Source organism: Ovis aries, chromosome 6 (assembly GCF_016772045.2).
Source record: "Ovis aries strain OAR_USU_Benz2616 breed Rambouillet chromosome 6, ARS-UI_Ramb_v3.0, whole genome shotgun sequence".
In the NCBI taxonomy this organism is placed as follows: Eukaryota; Metazoa; Chordata; class Mammalia; order Artiodactyla; family Bovidae; genus Ovis; species Ovis aries.
Genome location: NC_056059.1, coordinates 12,469,454 through 12,481,859, shown reverse-complemented (window position 1 = coordinate 12,481,859; position 12,406 = coordinate 12,469,454). Strand labels below are relative to the sequence as shown.

At 40.8% G+C, this 12,406-nt stretch overlaps 1 protein-coding gene across 29 annotated transcripts in view; it reads right to left on the bottom strand.

The window, feature by feature from the left end:
• Positions 1-12,406, bottom strand: part of CAMK2D (calcium/calmodulin dependent protein kinase II delta) — a 329,207-nt gene that overhangs the window by 25,259 nt on the left and 291,542 nt on the right. The window lies entirely within an intron of this gene.

Below are 12,406 nucleotides of genomic sequence, written 5' to 3'. Positions count from 1 at the left end.
AGCTCAACATTCAGAAAACAAACATCATGGCATCTAGTCCCATCACTTCACGGTAAATAGATAGGGAAACAGTGGAAACAGTGGCTGACTTTATTTTTGGGGGGCTCCAAAATCACTGCAGATGGTGACTGCAGCCATGAAATTAAAAGACACTTACTCCTTGGAAGGAAAGTTACGACCAACCTAGACAGCATATTAAAAAGCAGAGATACTACTTTGCCAACAAAGTTGGTTTAGTCAAGGCCATGGTTTTCCCAGTGGTCACATATGGATGTGAGAGTTGGACAATAAAGCTGAGCGCTGAAGAATTGATCCTTTTGAACTGTGGTGTTGGAAAAGACTCTTGAGAGTCCCTTGGACTGCAAAGAGATCCAACCAGTCCATCCTAAAGGAGATCAGTCCTGGGTGTTCATTGAAAGGACTGATGTTGAAGCTGAAACTCCAATATTTGGCCACCTCATGTGAAGAGTTGACTCATTGGAAAAGACTCTGATGCTGGGAGGGGTTGGGGGCAGGAGAAGGGGACGACAGAGGGTGAGATGGCTGGATGGCATCACTGGCTCGATGAATGTGGGTTTCAGTTAACTCTGGGAGATGGTGATGGACAGGGAGGCCTGGCGTGCTGCGATTCATGGGGTCGCAAAGAGTTGGACACGACTGAGTGACTGCACTGAACTAAACTGAGGGGAAAAGAGCCAGATAATAATATATCTAGGAAAGGAGGAAAGCAGAGAAGGAGAATAGGAACACTGGATTTGGAGGGTAGCAGTTTAAAATTAAGGTCATCTAGCAAGATCTGGAGAAGGAAATGGCAACCCACTCCAGTATTCTTGCCTGGAGAATCCCATGGATGGAGGACCTTGGTGGGCTACAGTCCACAGGTCCCAAAGAATCAGACATGACTGAGCACTTCACTTTCATGAAGATCTGAGTGGAGAAGGCAATGGCACCCCACTCCAGTACTCTTGCCTGGAAAATCCCATGGACGGAGGAGCCTGGTAGGCTGCAGTCGATGGGGTCGCGAAGAGTCAGACACGACTGAGCAACTTCACTTTGACTTTTCACTTTCATGCATTGGAGAAGGAAATGGCAACCTACTCCAGGATTCTTGCCTAGAGAATCCCAGGGATGGGGAGCCCGGTGGGCTGCCATCTATGGGGTCGCACAGAGTCGGACACGACTGAAGTGACTTAGCAGCAGCAGCAGCAGGAAGATCTGAGAGGATGTAACATTTGATCAGAAACTAAAAAAAAAAGAAGCAGCAGCAAGCATACGGAATCTATATATCAGGACATATCAGGCAGGAAATGGCAAGTGCAAAGGCCCTGAGGCAGCAACCTGTTTGCTATGTGTCAGGATAGTGTTCCTGAGACATAATAGGAGATGAAGTCAGATAGTAAACAGAGGTATGACTGGAAGAGGTCCTGATCTCTGAGCGTCCCATAATCCATTCTAACTGCGTTAGTAGCCACTAGAGAATACAAACCCGAAACAAGACATGATCTGACACACTGTAAAAGCATCTCTTTGACTACTATCTTGTGAACTGACCACAGGAAGGTGATACCAAAACAGGCTGACTGGCTACGAAGTCATGCCAATAAGGCAGGCAAATGATGTTGATGCTTTTGTGGACCAGGATGATGGGAACAGATCTAGTGAGCAGTAGTCAATTAAAAAAAAAATAAAGGAACTGAGTGTATACTGATCTGACAAATAGGAAAATCTACAGGATTGACTGATTGCCAAACCAACAGGATTTGCTGATATGATTGACCAGGTGTAAAAGCAAAACTGAGGAGACCAAAAAATCCACCAATACCTATAAGTAAACCTGTCTTTTTCTACTAAATGTGATGCTACTTTTCATATGATGTACTGGCAAACTTAAAAACACTGACCAATGGAAAAATGTCACACTATTAAATATCAAAAGAAATAATGACAGACTACCTAATTCACTGAGAGTTAAGGACAAACATCTTATTCATGTATCTTGGAAGAAATATTCTTTAACATAGAATAAAATTTGAATGTAAAACAGCCATTCATTAGGGAAATACATTAGCAGATATGATTTCATTAAACAATGTACTCAGTTCAGTTCAGTTCAGTCGCTCAGTCATGTCCAACTCTGCGAACCCATGACTCGCAGCACGCCAGGCCTCCCTGTCCATCACCAACTCCTGGAGTTGACTCAGAGTCGCATCCATCGAGTCAGTGATGCCATCCAGCCATCTCATCCTCGGTCGTCCCCTTCTCCTCCTGCCCCTAATCCCTCCCAGCATCAGAGTCTTTTCCAATGAGTTAACTCTTCGCATGAGGTGGCCAAAGTACTGGAGTTTCAGCTTTAGCATCATTCCTTCCAAAGAAATCCCAGGGTTGATCTCTTTCAGAATGGACTGGTTGGATCTCCTTGCAGTCCAAGGGACTCTCAAGAGTCTTCTCCAACACCACAGTTCAAAAGCATCAATTCTTCAGTGCTCAGCCTTCTTCACAGTCCAACTCTCATGTCCATACATGACTACTGGAAAAACCATAGCCTTGACTAGACGGACCTTAGTTGGCAAAGTAATGTCTCTGCTTTTGAATATAGTATCTAGGTTGGTCATAACTTTTCTTCCAAGGAGTAAGTGTCTTTTAATTTCATGGCTGCAGTCACCATCTGCAGTGATTTTGGAGCCAAATAAAATAAAGTCTGACACTGTTTTAACTATTTCCCCATCTATTTCCCATGAAGTGATGGGACCAGATGCCATGATCTTCGTTTTCTGAATGTTGAGCTTTAAGACCACTTTTTCACTCTCTTCTTTTACTTTCATCAAGAGGCTTTTTAGTTCCTCTTCATTTTCTGCCCTAAGGATGGTGTCATCTGCATATCTGAGGTTATTGATATTTCTCCTGGCAATCTTGATTCCAGCTTGTGTTTCTTCCAGTCCAGCATTTCTCATGATGTACTCTGCATATAAGTTAAATAAGCAGGGTGACAATATACAGCCTTGACGGACTCCTTTTCTTATTTGAAACCAGTCTGTTGTTCCATGTCCAGTTCTAACTGTTGCTTCCTGGCCTGCATACAGATTTCTTAAGAGGCAGGTTAGGTGGTCTGGTATTCCCATCTCTTTCAGAATTTTTCACAGTTTATTGTGATCCACACAGTCAATGGCTTTGGCATAGTCAATAAAGCAGAAATAGATGTTTTTCTGGAACTCTCTTGCTTTTTCCATGATCCAGCGGATGTTGGCAATTAGATCTCTGGTTCCTCCGCCTTTTCTAAAACCAGCTTGAACACCTGGAAGTTCACGGTTCACGTATTGCTGAAGGCTGGCTTGGAGAATTTTGAACATTACTTTACTAGCATGTGAGATGAGTGCAATTGTGCGGTAGTTTGGGCATTCTTTGACATTGCCTTTCTTTGGGATTGGAATCAAAACTGACCTTTTCCAGTCCTGTGGCCACTGCTGAGTTTTCCAAATTTGCTTGCATATTGAGTGCAGCACTTTCACAGCATCATCTTTCAGGATTTGAAATAGCTCAATGGAATTCCATCACCTCCACTAGCTTTGTTCGTAGTGATGCTTTCTAAGGCCCACTTGACTTCACATTCCAGGATGTCTGGCTCTAGGTGAATGATCACACTATCATTATCTTGGTCATGAAGCTTTTTTTTGTACAGTTCTCCTGTGTATTCTTGCCACCTCTTCTTAATATCTTCTGCTTCTGTTAGGTCCATACCATTTCTGTCCTTTATCGAGCCCATCTTTGCATGAAATGTTCCCTTGGTAGCTCTAATTTTCTTGAAGAGATCTCTAGTCTTTCCCATTCTGTTCTTTTTCTCTGTTTCCTTGCATTGATCACGGAAGAAGGCTTTCTTATCTCTCCTTGCTATTCTTTGGAACTCTGCATTCAGATGCTTATATCTTTCCTTTTCTCCTTTGCTCTTTGCTTCTCTTCTTTTCACAGCTATTTGTAAGGCCTCCCCAGACAGCCATCTTTCTTTTTTGCATTTCTTTTCCATGGGGATGGTCTTGATTCCTGTCTCCCGTACAATGTCACAAACCTCATTCCATAGTTCATCAGGCACTCTATCTATCACATCTAGGCCCTTAAATCTATTTCTCACTTCCACTGTATAATCATAAGGGATTTGATTTAGGTCATACCTGAATGGTCTAGCGGTTTTCCCTGCTTTCTTCAATTTAAGTCTGAATGAAGGGATGGAGCCAAAACAAAAACAAAACAATGTACTAGATGACTGATAACTCCTTGAGGCAAAGGGTAAGCCTTCTTTTAGTCTCAGCCTAGTCTGTCATATCCAGTACATAGTAGGTGTTCAACGATCTTTTAAAAAAAAAAACTGCATGAATCCAAATTTTTCAAATATTTTGTTAGGAATCATGTGTGTTACATGCAACTGAAATTTTCTGTACTTCCTCACATATGACTATTTGTAGCTATGCCCTTATGTTTATTTTTCAATGACCATATTATTCCTTGTTTCAGAGTTATCTGGATACAAGCCCAAAACAAGGAAAATATATTATCATGCAGGAGAAGGCAATGGCACCCCACTCCAGTACTCCTGCCTGGAAAATCCCATGGATGGAGGAGCCTGGTGGGCTTCAGTCCATGGGGTCACTAAGAGTCGGACACGACTAAGCGACTTCACTTTCACTTTTTACTTTCATGCGTTGGAGAAGGAAATGGCAACCCACTCCAGTGTTCTTGCCTGGAGAATCCCAGGGATGGGGGAGCCTGGTGGGCTGCCGTCTCTGGCGTCACACAGAGTTGGACACGACTGAAGCAACTTAGCAGCAGAATCATCTTTATCTGTTCTAGGCCTGCTCATGAGGGCAAGAAGTGTGACTAGTGCCTCCTTAGTGCACCTTATACTATAAGTGTGGTGTATTTATTGCACTAAATTAAATAATGAAAATCCTATTCCAAAATACAAATAAATAAAAACCATTTACTTCCAGACAATCTACTCTATAAAGCATCTTCATTCAGTAATGCTTTCTCTGCTTCTCCTGTAATATTCTCCATTTAATATACTGGTCTGAAATTGAAGCATTTATAAGCTGGTGGAATGGATTAAAAATGCACAGGACTGAGATTTGTTTCTTTGACCACTTTAGAACTGGTTTCTCCTGAAAAAAATCGAAGGAATTATTTTTGCAGAAATCCAAACTAAAAAAAAAAAAAAAAGGCCATTTCACTGACAAGAAGAATCACTAAAGAATATAAACATATACTTTCACATAATTTCTCAGTTCAGTCGCTCAGTCGTGTCCGACTCTTTGCGACCCCATGAATCGCAGCACGCCAGGCCTCCCTGTCCATCACCAACTCCCAGAGTTCACTCAGACTCACGTCCATCGAGTCAGTGATGCCATCCAGCCATCTCATCACATAATTTCTAGATATGTTTAATTAGTAGAGAATAATACAAACTCAGCAAAAGACTCTAAAGTGATTATTTTACTAAAGCAATTATTTTATTCTAATAAATAACTTCAGAATTATAAAGCTTATAGTTAAAAATATTTAAATTCTGTATAGAAAATGCATAAGTCAAATAATAATTTTAGATATTAAGTAATTTTACTTAGTAGATATTTTAAAAACATGAAATACACCCCCAATAATAATTCTTACTGGAATTTAATTAAAGTACTAATTTTATAGTTCATTAGTACTATAATACCTTTGGATATACAGGTCAGTAGACAATTTTTTTCCCATTTTAATAACATTCCCTAAAACTACAGTGATTTATTCCTATGAGCCCAGTGATTTAATCCAACTTTGAATTAAGTGTCTCTCTATAATTATTCTCAACAGGTTATATTATTAACATATATTACTTTACTATATATTATTTTATAATGTATAACTGAAAATCTTTAAAAATATGGACCTTACTAGTACTGCATTAAAGTGGTATAGGAAAAAAAAAGTGCAATTCTGTATTATTGATTTCATCATCTAAATTCTGTAACTTGGAGAAACCAGAGCCACAGAGAAGTTATGCGACTTGTTTAATGCAAGTTGCATAAAAGCTGGAACTAGAAACAGAGTGTAGACGCCAGGTTCTACACTGGCGAATTCCAGCAAAAATCAGATCTTTTCTGGTGTTTTTTATATCAGTTGAAGAAAGTAATTAAGTTATTATCGGAAAAGATAAGGAGCCAGAGGGGAGTAATAAAATACTTGAGAACTTGTACATGTTAACTTTAGCAGCTTATTAAATTTTTAGCAGGTAATGGGAAAAATAGATAACACAAAAAGTTTACAATCAATATATGCAGCTGTATTATAATGTAAATTAGATACTTAAAACTGATTGATCACTAAAATTTTGATTATATAAACTGAGTTGATTACCTATTATTTCCTAGTTTTCTAAAAGTGCAGACAAATATTTACAGACGTGCTAAGTAAAGCCATTTAAAGAAACTTTGAACTGAGAAAAGGTATTACTATAGAATGAGCTTATGCTTTTCTAATGATAAAATTAGTAGCTACATGTTTTTATTGGTTGGTTTCATTTGTTTTGATTTGATTTCAGACTTTGTTTTAAGCTGGGTTTGGCAAGAGCTTTTGTGGCTCAGAGGTTAAAGCGTCTGCACGCAATGCGGGAGACCTGGGTTCGATCCCTGGGTCGGGAAGATCCCCTGGAGAAGGAAATGGCAACCCACTCCAGTATTCTTGCCTGGAGAATCCCATGGCCTGAGGAGCCCGTTGGGCTACAGTCCACAGGGTCGCAAAGAGTCGGACATGACTAGGCGACTTCACTTCACTTTTGACCCCATACTATTTTGTCAGCAGGGCTAAACAAGCCTGAGGCTATCACTGACAAATTTAAGATTCAAATCTCACAGAAAGCAAAAGAGTAAAGAAAAAAAAAAAAGCAGACTGAGTACAGAGGGTAAAAAAACGGAATGTGGAAAAGAAAGAAAGAGAAAATGAAATAATTTTCCATTGGTGGTAGAGCGGAATGCATTCTGCATCAGTCCTGTAAGTTACTGATCCTGATATAAAAGATAAACAGGTAGACACACAATTTGCAAACAGAAATTTTTCTTACCAAATCGTTTTAAAAATCAAAGTTCGGATTAGAAACCTAAAAGGAGTTACTAATACACTGTTCTGGGCTTCTCTGGTGGCTCAGATGTTAAAGAGTCTGCCTGTAATGCAGGGGACTCAGGTTGAATCCCTGGGTCAGGAAGATCCCCTGGAGAAGGGAATGGCAACCCACTCCAGTACTTTTGCCTGGGAAATCCCATGGAAAGCAGAGCCTGGCAGGCTATAGTCCATGGGGTTGCAAAGAGTTGGACACAACTGAGCAACTAACACACACATATACTACAGGTCTTCTAAGATACTTTCAACCTAATGGAACAACATGATTATCCAAAGTCTTTAAATAAAATATCCAGGAGTTGCTTGATTTGCAGATTCTTTTGAATGCATGGAAAGCAAGTATTGAGTTACAGGCTTCGTAAGGATGGGAAGGAGAGTGGCACCAAGAGGGCCTCTACCCCAGGAAAGCCTACACAGAAGCCATGATCTGCACTAAACAGTTGAATCTGAGTATTCAGTCATCACACTGTCTACTCATGCCCGGATTTACAAAAGACACACACAAACATCTCAGCAGTTAAGTGATTCTGTGGATTAGCTGATACCCTGACATCCAGGTGTCATCACATTCCAGGCCCCACTCAAGAGATAAGGCTGTCAGCTCCTGTGCTTTAAACTGGGCCTTATGCAAACATTCTACGCAGCTTCACGACCTGTGATTCTATGCAGCATCACTTACTTGTCAGCAAAAGGAAAAAGAGGAAAAACAAGCCTGAAGTCTCCGCATACCACAATACATTTCTGCTTGTAGTACAGAGCTCCACTGGCCTACAGCTGTAACAAAGACGAAAAGCAGCAAGAGATGCAGGCAGCTGCTGAACAGTGAGCTGAAGTGAGGTGCTGGATGCAGGATGAGTGACAGAGAGCACATATGGGCGCAGAGGAGCTCAGTGTCGACAGGCGCCATACAGCTCTGGCATTGAGGGAAAGAGCAGCAGGTGGGCCAAACTGTAGCACACCTATTAGGAGGAAGCAGCTGGCTCTGAGCAATGGTGCTGTGCAGGCTAGGAGGTGGAGAGGCATTGCAGCACACAAGGACAGGCCCAGGACACTGGGGCAACAGTCACAAACCACAGGATAAGTCTTGACACATACACAGAGTTGAAAGGGCCACTGCTCCGTATCACAGGCCTTAGGTATGCCCACAGCCACGGAAAGCAGTATCGTCAGCACTGCCCCTTACTCATCAAGGGCTGCTGCTGCCAGCTGTTTGATAACACTGGAAATTAATTAACTCATGAGTTGGTAGAAATATATTCAAAATGGAATGACTATTTCAATAATTTCGGACCTAAAAGATCATATTTTGAAAACATCAAGAATTCTATACTTCTTTAAAGTATATAATGGTGTGTTATCATCACAGTGCTTCTATGGCGATAAATATGCTTCATTAAGATGCTCATTTGTTTTTAAACTATTAATATCTCTCCATTACACTCAGTTTATTGACACAGCATTAGAGATAATATTTGGTTTTTGAATCCAGGGCAAAATTAGGAAGTTGCTCACAAGGTCAACATGAGGAAGTCAAGTTGTAGTGTTGGAGAAAGAAAACACAGGACCAGAAGCTTTTTACAAACAAGAGCTGTAAAGCAACGCCAAGTTCCCTTAGGGTGACCATGAGCTTGGGGAGGAACATGTTGTGGTTATTACTAAATGCTAAAGGTTTTTAAGAAAAAGAAAATAAAGAGACTTTTTAGATATGAAGTGCCTATATCTTGGGCCTCACTTTTCCAGTTAAGGTTTCTTGATATTTACTGAACTAAATGTAAGGAATAGCTTAAATTATAGCACAGATTTATGTAAAGCATACAAAAGAGTAATTTGACTGAGCTGCTGAAAGCTCTTGAATAAAACTAGCTCACAAAGAGAGGGGGAGCTCAGACAAATAGCAGGCATTTAATAAATACTCCCTAGCGAATGAAGAAACTGAGCCTAAATACAGATCAAGAGTAACAGGGACTGAGGCCACTCGAAAGCCAAAGGCCATTTTAAACGGAAACTAACAAGCAGAGTTGAAGGAAAATGGGTCTGTTCCAAATCCCGGCTTTCCAGGTTCCACTAAATGGAAAGGACCATTAATCATCTACCAATTAAAAAAAGAATCCTAAAAGAATCCTATGATAAACCATAATGGAAAAGCATATTTAAAAAAAAGTCTATGTGAAAAATGACAACTAATGAGAATTTTCAAACATCCGTAGATCTTATTACTCTAAATGTACTTCAGGTAAGGTAGTGATCCAGAGAGTTAAAACAAAATAATTTTTAAAAAAGCTACACACAACTGCTAGTCTTTCTCTTCCTCCAGAAGAGGTCAGAAAATGGCACTCTGCCATTGGCCCCCCTGGTTTCTTCCTTTGGTAGGTCGCTGTGCTGTGTTAGGGTTCCCCACCTCATTTTCTTTACAGCGTCCCTGCCGGGTTGGTCCTTGGGCACGGCCCAGAATGTGATGCCACTGGCACAGGCAGCATGTGATACAGTGTTCAAAGGATCGGCCACCAGCACGGGAAGATGCAAGTCTAGGTGCCACCTTAGGCAGGGCAACCAGAAGGAAGGGATGGAGAATGCGGCTGCACAGAGGAGTGTGCTATGGGATTGTGTCTTGAAGGTGTGTTAAAAGGTGTGGTGCTTCCCCCTGATAACAAGGTTGTATACAGAAAGGAAAGAGCTGAAAAGTGTGTGTTTGGAAGACATGCAACTTTGTGGACAGGATATAGTCTCGTAGTGAGGGTATCATCTTGCTCAGGTTATATACCTGATCAGTCTCTGTGCGCTCCTGGACGTTGTTTGTGTACCTTTGGGCTCTAACAGAGCTGGGCCATAAACACACTGCCTACCAAGCTATTCAGAGCTATGGCAAACTCTGAGGTAAAGAGAAAAAGAGTACAGTCATTCAGATGAATAGATATACTAGGGCCGTCCTGAAAGCCAGTGCACTGATACATGCAGAGATCCCCACACAATCGTATCATCACCATAGTCAGTTCAGTCAGTTCAGTTGCTCAGTCATGTCCGACTCTTTGTGACCCCATGGACTGCAGCACGCCAGGCCTCCCTGTCCACCACCAACTCCCGGAGTTCACCCAAACCCATGTCCACTGAGTCGGTGATGCCATCCAGCCATCTCATCCTCTGTCGTCCCCTTCTCCTCCTGCCTCCAATCCCTCCCAGCATCAGAGTCTTTACCAATGAGTCAAGTCTTTGCATCAAGTGGCCAAAGTACTAGAGTTTCAGCTTTAGCATCATTCCTTCCAAAGAACACCCAGGACTGATCTCTTTTAGAATGGGCTGGTTGGATCTCCTTGGAGTCCAAGGGACTCTCAAGAATCTTCTCCAACACCACAGTTCAAAAGCATCTTCAGCACTCAGCTTTCTTCACAGTCCAACTCTCACATCCATAAATGACCACTGGAAAAACCATAGCCTTGACTAGACGGACCATAGTAAATATGTTAAAAATATTTGACAGTTTTATATACCACCTGTCTTACAGTAAAAATGACAGTGTGAGTGATCGTCCAAAGGGTTTTCTAGACTTAATGTTTTCTGATGTCATTCAGTATTAAAAAGGTTAACTGCCGAAAGACTGTTGAGTCTTAGAGAGAACACAAATGAAGCCTGATGTGTTGTATCTACGACTCTGTGGCCACGGCCACCCTAGGAAAATGAAGCAGACACGTCAATTTATTCATGGAGTTCAAGGAAATGAACCAAAGCATTTTGGGCTCAGTTATCAGGAGGACATTTCTTTTGATCTCAATATTATGCTTAATTTCTCTAACATTTGGTGTGTGAAGACTCAGCCTAACTATAAAGACAAATACTGTCTCAATTTGTGAAATCCCAGAAGAAAGATGAAACCAGTATCATTGTGATTTCAAGATAAGAAGTGTTTTCTGAGAAGTATTGACATAATTTCATTTCACCAAGTAAATATACGCTATGAAAGTGAGACTGTCAGGGACTCTGCTTACATCTTAACATTTTCACAGATTAAAAGCAATCATCCTAAACTAATATGCAGCACCGTGAAGAGTCTGATTCATGTGAGAAAGACCACATATTGTGATCACCTAAGAATAAACGTATTCCTTGGAGGATGACTTGCATACAGTAAGGTTTTGGTATTCTCCTAATTTGATTTAGTTATTTAAAGATTCAGTCTCACCAGTGGATAATGCATAAGCTATTTCTTCCTTTTGATTCTTGCTCAAGAGAAGAATGTAAAAGTCATATAAACATTTTGCTTGACTGAAAAAGCTAATGAATCCAAGATACTTATAAAGATGATGCTTTCTGAATCACTGGGAAAGCTTATTGGCACATCTGCTTAAAAAAAAAATCTTTTTATCTAATATGACTGGCATCAACGATTCACAAAATTACTTCAGTTCAAATTTTAGTTAAGAGACAAGAGAGAGATGAATAGACCTACCAAATAAAATCCTTTATACAGCTATCCACCTTTCCATTGTAGAAAATAATGACTGACTACCTCTAGCAGAGCTAGGTCAGTGCGCTAGTAATATAAAGAGAGACTGCACTTCAATAGTATCAGCTGTTCTGTTTGACTGAAGAGGAAGAAGTCAGCAGAGGTGACTCGCGGTCTATAGTCATTTTAATTTCCCAAATTGCCTATATGTCTCCTTGACCTGAGCATTTCCAGGTTCTTTATTCTGCAACATGAAAACAAATTTTCAAAATTGTATCTTACCAATGCCACCTAAAGAATAAAAGCCTATGGTGATACTTTTGGTGATAGGTAATAATCTCTCCAGATAATATTTAATTATCTGATGAATCATTCCTCTTAGTTTGTGTTTTACACTTCTTTTCCTTTAACACTTCTATTTTAAATATCTCTATTTTTACCATTCTTTTTCTGGAATTGCTTTTAGACAGCGGCCTGTAGAAACTGCAGATACATGCAAGAAATTTAAAAAAAAGAGTACAAAATTGCAGAAATAACTGCAGTGGAAGAATCTGCCTGACAATGCAGGGAACACAGGTTTGATCCTTGGCCTGGAAGATTCCACATGCTGTGGGACAACTAAGCCCACGCTCCACAACTACTGAGCCCATGTGCCCTAGAGTGCACGCCCTGCGATGGGAAAACCCACTGCGATGAACAGCCTGTGCACCGCAGCTAGGCAGCATCCCCTGCGCGCCACGACAGGAAAGCCCAGATGGAGCAGCAAAGACCCAGTGCAGCCAAAAGTGAATTTAAAAAGAAAAAACACAATTGCTGCAAGAT